This window comes from Arachis hypogaea, chromosome 5 (genome assembly GCF_003086295.3).
Source record: "Arachis hypogaea cultivar Tifrunner chromosome 5, arahy.Tifrunner.gnm2.J5K5, whole genome shotgun sequence".
NCBI classification, from domain to species: domain Eukaryota; kingdom Viridiplantae; phylum Streptophyta; class Magnoliopsida; order Fabales; family Fabaceae; genus Arachis; species Arachis hypogaea.
The window spans coordinates 111,471,264-111,485,353 of record NC_092040.1 but is presented as its reverse complement, the minus strand read 5'-3'; the positions used below and the strand labels follow the sequence as shown (position 1 = coordinate 111,485,353).

At 33.9% G+C, this 14,090-nt stretch overlaps 1 long non-coding RNA gene across 1 annotated transcript; it reads right to left on the bottom strand.

Annotated features, from left to right (window-relative positions):
* Positions 1-12,757: 12,757 nt before the first annotated feature.
* Positions 12,758-13,709, bottom strand: LOC140184626 (uncharacterized). Its single transcript, XR_011881727.1, has 2 exons — positions 13,187-13,709; positions 12,758-13,097 (listed from the first exon to the last, which is right to left on the bottom strand). It is a non-coding gene; the product is annotated as an uncharacterized lncRNA (long non-coding RNA).
* Positions 13,710-14,090: the final 381 nt, after the last annotated feature.

The window sequence follows — 14,090 nt, the reverse complement described above, 5'->3', positions numbered from 1 at the left end:
TTTGGCTCGAAAACAAGCAAGAATTAAAGTTTTTTCACAAGAAAATACAAGTACAACAAAAGCATGGCTTAAGGAACAAAAGTGTGCTACAAAGAAAAGGAGAAATGGAGCCAACGCACCCAAGGTGGCATGCCAGGCGGCAAAGCCACACGCTGGCAACGAAAACCTACACCCGGCAGCCTAACCTCATGCCCGACACCCTCCCCAAGGCCTTCTCCATGCCCCACGAATCATCCTCCATGCCCAGTAACCCCCTCCTAGCTTCTTGCACCTACGCCCGGTGAACCTGCACCTATGCCCATCGTATGTGTGTCCCTGGAAGGAGAATTTTTGGGCTTTTGCCTAATTTTCTCTAGTGCAAGTGGTGCAGGATTTGAATTCCCACAGCTTAACCGGCAAATGCACTGGGTCATCCAAGTGATACTTCAAGTGAGTGAGGGTTGATCCCACGAGGATTATCGGACTGAGCAAACAATGGTTGTCTGGTTGGACTTAGTCAGGCAAATCAAAAAGGAGTTTGGTGAATCGGTTCGCATAAAACAGTGAATAAGAAAGTAAATAAAGCAATAAACAATTTGGTGTGAAAACAGAATGAGAAAATAGTTAAGGCTTCGGAGATGTTTAGCCTTTCGGATTAAAGTTTCTTATCAACTATTTTAATAATGGATGATTCATTATATGGCAAACTGTAAATGTCTAAATCCTAATCTCTTAGTGATTAGCCTCCTCTAACCTTCATTAACCGCCACTCTCATGGTCATTTAATTTCGATTAGAGGGTGAAGTTCAGAAAATCAGTTTAGCGCCACGAAAACTCTAATTACCCTAGACTAACACGATTATATGTCACATATCCAAATTAGTTCATGTAATTAGCGCTTTAAGAGAAATTTGTTTTCAAGTTGTAGTTCAAGCGAGATAACTCTCTCAAGAATCACAAGTACTCTTGTAGAAAAGGGTCATACTCTCGTTCCACCATGTTCATAAGATTAAGAACGAAAAACAATCCTTAGAATTGAATCAAACATAAATTAAAATAGAAGAATAATAGTTTTAATCTATAGAAATAAGCAGAGTTCCAAACCTTAACCAGGAGGTTTAGTTGCTCATAACTTACAGAGAAACTAGGGTTCTGAAAATGCGCAGAAGGAAGAAGATCCTAGACTTAAGATATTGTTAGTAAATAAAAATTACAAAAAGAAAATAAAATAAAGCTAATAAGTACTAAATCCACTTGAAAGCCCAAAGAGAGGGTGACTTCGGCATGCTCCTGGCACTTAACGCCAGATATGGACGTTAAACTCCCTAGGAGGGTGACGACTGACAAACCCCAATTTGACGGTTTATCTTGTATTGATTTTAGGGGATTTTATAACCTTTTACCCTCATTTATTCAATGAAATAGCATGGTTTTGTATATTCTCCTTTAATTGTGCTTAAGAGTGAAAACATGCTTTTTAGGCCTTAAAATAGCTAAATCTAATTCACCTTGATTCCATTAGATGCCTTGACATGTTTGTTAAGTGATTTAAGGTTTAGGAGGCAAAGATTGGATCAACGAAATGAAGAAAGAAGCATGAAAAGTTGGAGAACTCATGAATAAATGAAAGAACCGGAAAGCTGTCAAGCCGACCTCTTCGCACTTAAACGACCATAACTGGAGCTACAGAGGTCCAAATGATGCGGTTCCAGTTGGGTCGGAAAGCTAACATCCGGGGCTTCGAAATGAAATAAATTTTGCCATATGTTGCTTCGCGTTCAGGGGCGCGCACGCGCACTTTGCGCGCGCGCGCCGATTCTGTCCGTGGCCCACTTTAATGAAATCGTCCCCAGCGGTTTTAGGAGCCTTGTGGGCCCAATCCAACTCATTTCTGATGCTATTTAAGTCAAGGATTGAAGAGGGATGAAACATCTAGTTACCATTAGTTTAGTTTAGTAGTTAGAATTAGTTTCTAGAGAGAGAAGCTCTCACTTCTCTCTAGAATTAGGATTAGGATTAGGATTAGTTCTTAGATCTAGGTTTTAATTCATCTTCTTCTACTTCTATCTTCTCAATTCTTTGTTGCTACATTCATCTTCTTCTATTCTTTTATTGTAATTTCCTTTATGTTGTTCTTATACTTTGTTGTAGATCTACTATTGTTCCTTCCATTTTCTTTCAATTCAATAAGAGGTAATTCATAATAATTGTTCTTCTTTGCTTTTCTATTGTTGATCTCTTGCTTTTGTAGTTAGATCTCTCTTTAATTCTTGCATTTAATAATGTTTACTTCCATTGCACTTTATGTGTTTGTTGAAATGTCTCTTTTAGTTTTAGTGTAGATTTTGTTCCTCTTGGCATAGGTAGAGTAATTAGTGACACTTGAGTTATCTAATTCCTTTGTTGATTGATAATTGGAGAGATTGCTAATTGGTTTGGAGTGCACTAAAGCTAGTCTTTCCTTGGGAGTTGGCTAGAACTTGTGGCTCAAGTCAATTCATCCACTTGACTTTCCTTTATTAGCAAGGGTTAACTAAGTGGTAGCAATGAACAATTCTCATCACAATTGAGAAGGATAACTAGGATAGAACTTCTAGTTCTCATACCTTACCAAGAGCCTTTTATAGTTGTTAGTTTATTTTCATTGCCATTTACTTTCATGTCTCTTATCCAAAACCCCAAAACAACTCAAACCAATAACAAGACACTTTATTGTAATTCCTAGGGAGAACGACCCGAGGTTCAATACTTCGGTTTATAAATTTAGGGGTTTGTTTTAGTGACAAACAAATTTTTGTATGAAAGGATTATTGCTTGGTTTAGAAACTATACTTCGACGAGATTTTATTTGAGAAATTCTATACCATCAAAAACCCAATCATCAAAATGGCGCCGTTGCCGGGGAATTACAATGGTGTTATGTTATTGGTTATTGTATATATGTGAATATTGTGAATAGTGACACTTGAGTTATCTAATTCCTTTGTTGATTGATAATTGGAGAGATTGCTAATTGGTTTGGAGTACACTAAAGCTAGTCTTTCCTTGGGAGTTGGCTAGAACTTGTGGCTCAAGTCAATTCATCCACTTGACTTTCCTTTATTAGCAAGGGTTAACTAAGTGGTAGCAATGAACAATTCTCATCACAATTGAGAAGGATAACTAGGATAAAACTTCTAGTTCTCATACCTTACCAAGAGCCTTTTATAGTTGTTAGTTTATTTTCATTGCCATTTACTTTCATGTCTCTTATCCAAAACCCCAAAAAAACTCAAACCAATAACAAGACACTTTATTGTAATTCCTAGGGAGAACGACCCGAGGTTCAATACTTCGGTTTATAAATTTAGGGGTTTGTTTTAGTGACAAACAATTTTTTGTATGAAAGGATTATTGCTTGGTTTAGAAACTATACTTCAACGAGATTTTATTTGAGAAATTCTATACCATCAAAAACCCAATCATCAACGACGTGCTGGCTGTGATCCCTTGTTGGCTCTAAACGCCAGTTGGGCATTTAGCACCCAGCAAGGGTGCTGCATGCTTTCTTCATTTCTGCTCCAAACTCCCCCAAATTGCTCCGAAATTTACCTAAAATCATAAAAACAGCAAAACAACTCAAAGTAGCATTCAAAAGGAATTTTTTAACTAAAATAAAGTGAAACTAACTAAAATCTAACTAGAAACAGCTAGAAAATGCTAAGAAAAAAGGGTATAGGATGCTCACGCATCACAACACCAAACTTAAACTGTTGCTTGCCCTCAAGCAACCAAAGCAATATAGGGCCAAGAAGAGAAAATGTATGAGACTTGAGTTATCATTTAAGCTCAGGTCTAGTTATTGAATGGGACTTATGATACTCCAATTCTAAATAGCTTCGACATCTCACTATCCTTTGAAGCTCAGAAATATCACTGTCATTTGGAACTATAACTCGGATGATATTATAGATTCTCTTCTTTAGGCTCTAATAGAATCTTAAACACAGATTTTGTTTTTCCTTGGTGCTTTGCACCTTGAGTCTAGCCATGACTCTATGTGTTTTGTCTTCAAGCTTAACTTGATACAAAAACACCACAAGCACATAACTGTGGAACTCCTTTGGGTTCAAATTTCTCTTTCTGTTTCTCCCAGACAGTGGTGCTTAGAGCATTGGGCATACTCAGTAACAGCAATGGGTCACGACTTTAAGTGTTCAGTCTCAAGGGTTACTTGACACTTTCACACCACAAGCATATGGTTAGGTAAAGCCACTCTTTTGTGCTTTAGATCAGTTTTGACCCTCCTGACCATTGATGATCAAAGCCTTAGATTTTTTTCTTTTGATTTTTTTTTCTTTTCAATTCTTTTTGCTGTTTATTTTGCTTCAAGAATCAATCTTTTTCTTAATTAAGAGAATCAATAATATTTCTCTAAGTTCCTGTTCCTCAAGAACCAATATTCTCAACTCCAATATCAAATATGCACCGTTAATTCATACGTTCAGAAACAGAGATAGTGCCACCACATCAAAATAACTAGAACACGCAATATATAACTCAAAATCTCATGTATTTTACTACTTTTTCTTTTGATTTTTGTTTAAGCTCAAAGAACAATACATGAGATGTAACACCCTAACTTTTAGCACCTCATGATCATACTAAAAGTCCAAGTGTTACTTACCTCTAAACCTTTTTACTATATACTATCTTTATTTAATATTGAGCCTTCGCGAACACGAACCGAAACTTTAATCAAGAAAACAAAAGGTCTTTACTTAAACCTCTTAATCACAAATATATATATATATATATATATATATTCACATAGCAATATATATATATATATATAGACTTATTTAAATAATCTCAATTACAAGTCCTATCCCTCTAAAAACCAAAATAATTGCCAACGAGGAGAAAATAAATTCTAACAACTCAACTCATAAATATAATCTTCTATGCTCCTGTAGCTCCGGACTAAACCTTCGCACCTGTAGTTGAAAGGAGTGGAAATAGGAGGTAAGAACTGAGAAATTTTTAGTAAGGTCAGGGTTAGAAATTAAGTTTGTATCATTATGTTCTTAGTCAATAACAACAGTCAACAAAGTACAACCCAATTTAACAATTACAGAACATAGAATCCACTCACAAGCACACACAATCATAGAAAACACAATCTCAAACAAATATGCGCAAACAAGTATGATGCATGTCTAGTCTTATACAGGCCATGAGCTCATGTGTCGGTTTGTTGCCCCATTTCTGACACTGGTCCTGACATAAGTGTTTTGTACCACCGTTCTTATCTCAGCCAACATCCCTCCCTGAGCGTTATGCATTTTCATCCTCATGGGGGAACCTTCCTTTCGGTCTCCAGTGAGCATTACGCATCGCCGTCTTTACTGATCCGTTCTTATAGTATCAAGTGAGCGTTACGCATTGCCGTCCTCACTAGACACTTGGCACTAAGGCCCAAACAGCACTCAATTTCTTTTCAATCTTTGCTCTTTACTCTACTGCGGTAGAGATCCCTTTAATTAATACCTTCATTTCTATCTGCTTTCCTGTGGAAGACGTTCATTAAAATTTTTTCAGTCACTACTCTCTGCTCTTCTATGGCAGAGATCATTTTAGGAAGATCTAAGACTCTGAGCATCAATGGTTAGCAAGGTCAAGCATAATTAAAAGCTCAAAGAGTTGCTTTCCTAATCATATGCTTGTGGTACTAATGTGTCAAGTAACCCTTGAGACAGAGCACTAAGAGTCGATGCCAAGTGCAATTACAGAGTATGCCAAAGGATTTGAGCACCACTATCTGAGAGCAATTGAAAGAAAAATCAGAACTCAAAAGAGTTCCCCAGTTAAGTGCTTGTGGTGTTTTTGTGTCAAGTAACACTTGAGACAAAACATTTAAAGTCACGGCTAGGCTCAAGGTACAAAGCACCGAAGAAAAGAAAATAAAAGAAAATTGTTGTGTTCAAGGATTAATCCAAGTTAAAAAGGCTAGAGAATTCATAATATTATCCGGATTCTAATTCCGAATGATATTAACATTCCTAAGATTCAAAGGATAGTGAGATGCCGAAACTATTCAAGGTTTCAGTGTTGTTAACCCCACTTTGAGACAGACAGGAACTTAATTGAGTACTCAACTCTTATGCAAATTCACATCTTAAGTGGACATTAGTTTTGGTTGCTTGAGGACAAGCAACAATTCAAGTTTGGTGTTGTGATGCGTGAGCATCTTTTCTATCTTTTTCTAGTGAATTTGCACTCGAAATTATTAAGTTTAATCATGATTTAAGTATTTTAAGCCATTATGGATGCTACTTTGAGCTCAGTGCAATTTGGTTTATTTCAGATAGCGTTCGGACAGATTTGGCAAAGTTTAGATGAAGAAATGAAGCCACGACAAACCCAGAAGGTGGCGCCAAACTTGGATTAAGAGCCCTACAAGCTTCCATTGCATTTGGGCTTAGTGGCGCCAAACTTCGGATTTTTCAAGTTTGGCGCCACGCTCACTCCAGCCTCAAAGAACTTACTGCCTTGATGGTGCCAAACTTGGGATTTTCCAAGTTTGGAGCCAAGCTGAAGAACAAGAGAGATGGCAATGCGTTGAAGTGGCGCCAAACTTGGGATTCTCCAACTTTGGCGCCAACCTTAGAAAACGAGGTGGTCCCCATTCATCCCAGAAGGAACCAGCACGAGATAATTTTATTAATTTTGATTAAACTTTATTTTATTTTACAATAAAAAAAGATATTATTTAGTTTTTATAAAATATATTTTAAATTAATTATGATTAGTTTTAAAAGGGGAAAAGATTCAGCCATTCGAGCTCTCTTCTTCCTTATACATCTCATTCTACAGTTTACACTTTGGAGCCCTAGTTTTCTCTCTGAGTCATGAGCAACTAAACCTCTACTGTGAAGGTTAGGAGCTCTGTTTATTCTATGGATTAATACAATTACTCTTTTATTTTAATTCATGTATTGATTTCAATTTCAAGAATTTGTTTTCGTTCTTCATCTTAGGGATTTGGGTAGATCAGAAGAATAACCCTTATTCTCATTGTGTTCTTGTTAAATCTTGGAAAAGTAATTTACTTGAACAATAGCTTGAAAATAATTTCTCCTAAATCACTAATTATCTTGACTTAACGGGATATGTGACATATAATTCTCTTATATTTGGGTAATTATATTTTTGTGGTACATAAACTAAAATTGAACTTAACCCTCTAATTGAATTTAGGTGAGCAAGGAATTGGCGGTAATTAGGTTAGAGGATACTAAATTACAAAGGAATTAGGGTTTAGTCACATATAGTTTGTCATGAATTGAATCTTGTATGATTAAAATAGTTGGTAAGAAAAGTTAATCCAGAAGATAAATAACTTTGAAACCTTAACTGTTTTCTCTCATATTCTTCACATCAATTTACTACTTGCTTCCTAATTTCTTGTTTATTGTTTAATGCAATTAAAACCATAAAACACTCCTTTCCGCTTGTTTGACTAAGTTAATCACTCAATCATTGTTGTTTGATCGATCATTCCTCGTAGGATCGACCCTCACTCACTTGAGGTATTACTTGGTACGACCCGATGCACTTGCCAGTTAATTTGTGGACTTTAAATTTTGCACCAACCACTGCATCTATCCACGGAGTCTCAAGTCTCATTCTTAACCCGGAGCAAGTGGAGTGAACCACACCTTTGTATCTACCCAAGGAGGCTCAAATCTCAACCAAGAACAAGTGTGGCAAACTACAACCCTTGCATCTATCCAGAGAGTTCCAATCTCAACCTGGAGCAAGTGGAACAAACCACAATCCTCGCACGCACCTACCCAAGGAGTTTCTAATATCAAATATCCAAGAGGAACAAAGAAGAAGATTCTAACCTTCCACCATCTCACTGGAGGCGATCTTACATTCCTAGAAGAAACAAAGAAGAAGATCCTCACCTTCCACCATCTCACTAAGGTTTCACTTTACAGGAAAGAGTGCCCAAACTCAAACAATCATGGTCAATTCATAATCATAATAAAGACATATGTCTTCAAACTCATTTTCCATCATCTAATCATATCAACTCATCCCTTCAATAACTCCCAACTCATTCTGACTCAATAATTTTCTTCCCAATGCTTTCTACCCTCTAATCCACTGTCTCTATACTCAATATATAGGTTACGGAAGTGAAAGAGTTGGTTGGGTTTGCTGAAATAGTTAAAAATCATTATTTTTGAAAAATAAAACAGTCGTGCGTATGCATGCCTCGTGGGTATGCACAAGATCCCTTTTTGCACGTACACACAAAACACGCACGAAAAATGTTCAATTTTAGAATGTAAGTTGTGTGTATGCATAGTTCGTGCGTACGCATGACTTGGCTTTTGTGCGTATGCACATGAAACCATTTTCCTTCTGTAACACCCCTCATGTGTACGCATGGGTCGTGCGTACACGTGGCCCTATATTTTTGAAACATTTGTAAAGTTTAGTTTTTAACCTCCAAATTCAAATCTCTATAACTTTTTGTATGCATGGGTCTTTTCACTAGCTTTAATTTAAGATAGATTTTATCTAAATCTGAACTCCAAGCGCTAAGTTATGGCCCGTCAAAGTTGGCTAAAAATCTATTTTTTTTACCAAATTTACATAATCCTTCAATTTCAACAATTCTCAATTCCATTCAATCCTAAACCATTCCTACATATTCCAAATATTCATTTATCAATCCTCAACCTTCCAAGCCTAAATCAACTCAATTCTAGCTTGTTTAATACATTCATCAACAACATACATCACTCATGTATATCCAATTTTCCAATCAAAACTTCAAGATACATACTCAATCGTATACAACATTTTACACCACTACTTACCTCAACTTACCACACAGAGGATTCTTCAGCCTATCACGACCTCCGGCCTAATTTTCATATTAATGCCTCAATAGGCAATCATATCAAAATATTTATCCAATCACAATTTCATTCAAACTCAATCAAAATCATACTCATTTTGCAAATTCACACTTTATCTCATCAATACTCAATCATCGACCAACATATATCACAATTTTTACTAAACCAAATAATCAACCATAATAATTCAACAATAATCCTATGTCCATTAGGCTAGGATTTCATGTCACATTATATGGTATTTATCTGAAACTTAAAGTCATATGTCGCAAATTTCAAGTTTTTCCTTCCAACTTCCAAGCCTCAAAATTATTCACACCAATGTTCAAGTCCAAATTCTACAAATCCACCAAAACAAACTTCTAATTACTCAATTTAACACCATATCATACAATTTAGCACAATATCAAAACTAGAGTTCATATAAATTGATGAAACAAGAGAAAAAAGAGATCCTTACCTTTACTCACTGAATTTAATGATAGAAACCACCAAGAACACAAGTTAGATAACTCCTATAACATCAAAATCACCAAAATCTTCAATACCGAAGCTCAAACATGAATTCAGTTTTGAATAAGAAATCGGAGCTAGAATTTTGAGTTAATCATCAAACTAATCAAATAAAATTGAAGAGGAGGAGATAAGCTTTGCGTGGCCGCAAATGACTCGTCAATCGGATCTCTAGAGAAAAAGTAATGATGAATTAAAGTTGTATAGAGCTAGGGTTTTCTTCTTCTCTTTTCTCTCTTCATCATCGTTCTTCTCTCACTCTCTAAGTGAAATATGCTGAAATTGGTAAGTGCGAGGGGTTTTATGAGTATGGGTTTGTGCTTTTGGCCCAACATGGGCCTGTTTGGTGATTTTTGGCTCATTCGGTTCAATTTTAGGTCAAAATTTTTAAAATAAGTATTTGATTTTTTATTCTAAATATTTTTCTCATAATTTCTTCACTTTCAATTTTTTTGACTTGCAGTATCGGACAGATTTAAGCCGATACACAAAATTTTAATGCCAGTACACGTTTTTCTCAAAATAATTATATTTTTGCACTCAATTTAATTTTCTTAATTTAATGTTCTCGGATTTTTTATATGTGTGCGCGCGTGCGTTACATAAGGAGATTCTAATATAAAGTTGTTTCGGTGGCTATAATGATTATACTTGTTAAAATTAAAGTTATATTATTTTAATATTTTGATAATACTTTTTCTTTTATTTTTTAAATTAAAAATTTAAAGTCATGAAATAATAAAAAAAGCACTACTATATAATTAAAAAAGAAATTGCAATTCCTAACATTTAAACTTGGTGAAACTTGATAGTAATTTCATCACATTTAAATAAGGTGTCAAATAATTAATTTTTGTTGGTCGAGTGGCTAATTCACTTGGTCGCTTAAATAAGTGTTGGGGTTCGAATTCTGTTTTGTGCATGCAGTAATTTATTAGCCAATAATAAATCTTTAAATAAAACTCGTATCTACAATGAATTAGTCATTAACCTATGAGATTAAAAAAATACAATGTACAACTAAAAAAATATGAGGTGTCAAATTAGACGGGAGCAAGTTTTAGCCGACTCATCATGAATGACAAGTCAAAACTAAAAAAAATAGTTGGTCTGTATTTTTAACAAGTAAAGAAAATGCCAACATTCAATTTGTCCAAGTTAACGAGTTACATGAGTGAACTCGTTGGACTTTCTTTTTTTTTTTTTTTTAAAGATTCCTTTATCATTTTAGCAATATTTTTCATTTGATATTTATATAAATAAAAAAAAAATATCATTCATATATCTTTATAATAAATTATCTAAAATCTAAAAAATTAATTAACAAAAAAAAGTTTATATACAAAATACTTGATATAGCAAAAACCAAAAAAAAAAAAAACGAATTAGACACGCCAATTTGTATCTATTTGACCGGAACATTCGTTTAATTTCAGAGTTATATGAATTGAGCTAAATTGATCAATTTTGAACGAATTATAATTTTACTGATTCGGTTACCCATTTTTACCAGCGATCCAAATCGGCTTGTGTGTCAATGCTCGTTTTGGTGGCTCTACATTTAGTAGTCTTATATTCTTATAGTAGTATTTTTTTTCTTCTCTTTCTTAATATGGTGAAGGATTATTATGGTTAATTTTTTTGTATATTAAAAAAATTTTGGTGTAATACTCAATAATTAGATTTTATGATATTTTTTAAAATTGTGAGAACAGTACAATACGTCCTTTTGTATTGACAATACGAGAATAGAAAAATTCGAGATGTTAGATGAACTTCTCTATGGTATAGGACATGGCGGTCAAATCCTTTTTACAAGAATTTTACAACACCCCAATTATGAAATTCCTTCTTGCTCACTACACACTTCAAAACACACCGTTCTTATAGAGAGAAATTTAAAATATACAATATAAAGGGGCGTATTGTCAATTTAAGGGAAGTATATTGTATTGTTCTCATAATTTTAAAAAACATCATAAAATCTAATGATTGATTATGAGTAGTGCTAGAAAATCAATGGCTTAAGTGTATTATCCAGAATAACCATCCGGATACCAGGATAAATAAACATCTCACGTCATAAAATCACTCATCCCAAAAACTTAAATTGATTTTGGGGTTCACCAAGGATCGAACCCCTGATCTTCCAGATCTCAAACTCTAATATCATATCATGAAACTACTCACCCCAAAAGCGTAACTTGATAGAACAATATAACACTAATGATTATATCTCTAATACTTCTTAAACCTCCATTATACACATTATACGCTTAAACCATTCACTCCCTACACTTCCTCGTTGATTATTATTTGCACATTCCCACCTATTGTTTCGATAATTTTCTTAGGAAAAATGGATATTAGAAATAACGATTGTATTAAGTTATTCTACAATTTTAATTTCTTATTTCTTGCTCCATCATTCATGTACAGCACTAAAGGCTACGTAACATTTCCTTTTGTTCTTTTTGAAGACTTATCTGGATTATTGGGAAGTGGGGCAGCACTACATACGACATTTTCCATAATCATTCTTATATTTATATTATCCTGAATTTTGAGTGGCTTGACTAATTATAGAATATAATCATATTTATCTTTGACATCATTAAAACTTTATTTTAGCGAGCTTCTATTGGTAAACATGTAATTAAAAGCAATAATTTTAAATTTCAATATACCATAAAAAATATTTTAAAAATATTTTGTTATTAATAAAAAATACTCTCAAAATATAAGAAAATTTTTTTAAAAATATTTATAAATATGATAATAATATTCAGACATTAAAACAGACCATTTCTGTTAACAAAAAAAGGCAGACAAACGAAACGCTTATATGACAACTGCTACTATGATATGAAATTGTTTTTTGGCCAATTCTATGGTACCTATGATTTGGTGTCTAAATTTTGCCTAACTTTCTTTTTGTAGTAAGTTTTGAATTTTTAAAAAATATTTATTTTTATATCTTTTAAATTAAATATTGATTTTTAACTCTTTTTAGTAAATAGGCACCACATTTTAGGCACCATATCATTCACCTTGTTTTTTAAACCCACCTGCTATACCTTAATGTTCAAACCCTAATATTCAATATTGTTCTCCAATTAAAGCTAATTGCCAGTAACATCAAAGTGATAGGATGTTCAGACATAGGCATAGCGCTGGAATGAATAGAAAAACAATATTTTTGGGAGAAGTTAGCTATGATAGATGCAAAGGGTATTTGTGAAATTGAAGTTGGAGATGAGGATAAACCTAGGGGTATATATGTGTGTGTGTGTGGGGACAAAAATACAAATAAATAATTACATAGTGGACAAAAGTATATACAATAATTTAATGAGTCAAGTGTAAAAATAAATTATATGCTCCATTGGTCACATCTACTTCTCTATCATTTCATTAACATTTTCGTTAGTTGAGGTTAATAGGTGGGAAATGGGCACTTTACAGTCGATAACTTGAAAATCAAAGAAATAAAAATAATTACAAAATAAAATAATAAAAATACATCTTATACTACTCCTCTTCGTATAAGCTCAGATTAGGAAATTTATAAATCCTAACGGACAAAAAACATCTCAACTCCCTTGTTCAGCTTTCACTTTTTGCCCTTGATTCACCTCCACCTTATGTACTTGGACCAACTTAAAACCTATTTCAACAGATCATAAACTAAAATAAAAAAAGGAACGTAAGCTATCATAGCTTTGAGAATGATGGAGAAGAACAAGCAATAGCTCAATAATCAGTGATGGCTATACCTATAAAAGGTAACTTGAAGAACACGACAGGAACGATTTTACAGGTCACCAGATCATGAACAGTAGAAGAGAGAAGAACTCCTTGCTAGTGTCTACTTCGGGTTGTTCTGTTACCTTGCTGAATCTTAATGTAATCTCATTGTCCAAATCAAAATAAAATCAGAGATAAGCCTCTTAGTGTACGATTTAAACAGGAAGGTAGACATAACTAGAGTTCGTGAAAATACTCTCTCGGCTATGGAATTTTCAAATCATTATGTATTTAGTATTTACGTTTTTGGAAAGATAAAACAAGAATGCGAGGTGTAAGTATTTTCAATGGATTATAGTGATGAATTAGATAATAAGGAAGTTATGGTTGGAGAAGAATTCTTTGGGAATAGCAAAGGCAGGGTATGTACATGAAAATTTCAAAGGCATAAGATGTGCGAGCTTGGGAGACCTTGATACTAGCAGAAATTACATGAGAAGGAGAGTTGAATAACGCTTAGATATTTTTCTTAAGATTTATGAACCACAAATGCTTATTAGGTCTTTAGAATGATATGCAGCGTGATGAGTGAATATTTTATATGCTTTTTTATATAATTTTCATATAGTTTTTATTATGTTTTGTTTATGTTTTATTATATTTTCATAGGTTTTAGTGCAAAATTCATATTTTTAAATTTTATTTTAAGTTTGTGTGTGTTATGATAATTTCAAGTATTTTCTGGCTGAAATTGAAGAGTTTTGGCAAAATCTGATTCAGAGACAGAGAAAGGACCATAGATGCTGTTAGGATCTAACATCCATGCACTCGAAGGAGCATTTCTGGAGCTACAAGAGTCCAAATGGTGCGCTCTCAACCACTATGGAAAGCTAACATCCATGGCTTTTCAGAAATATATAATAGTTCATACTT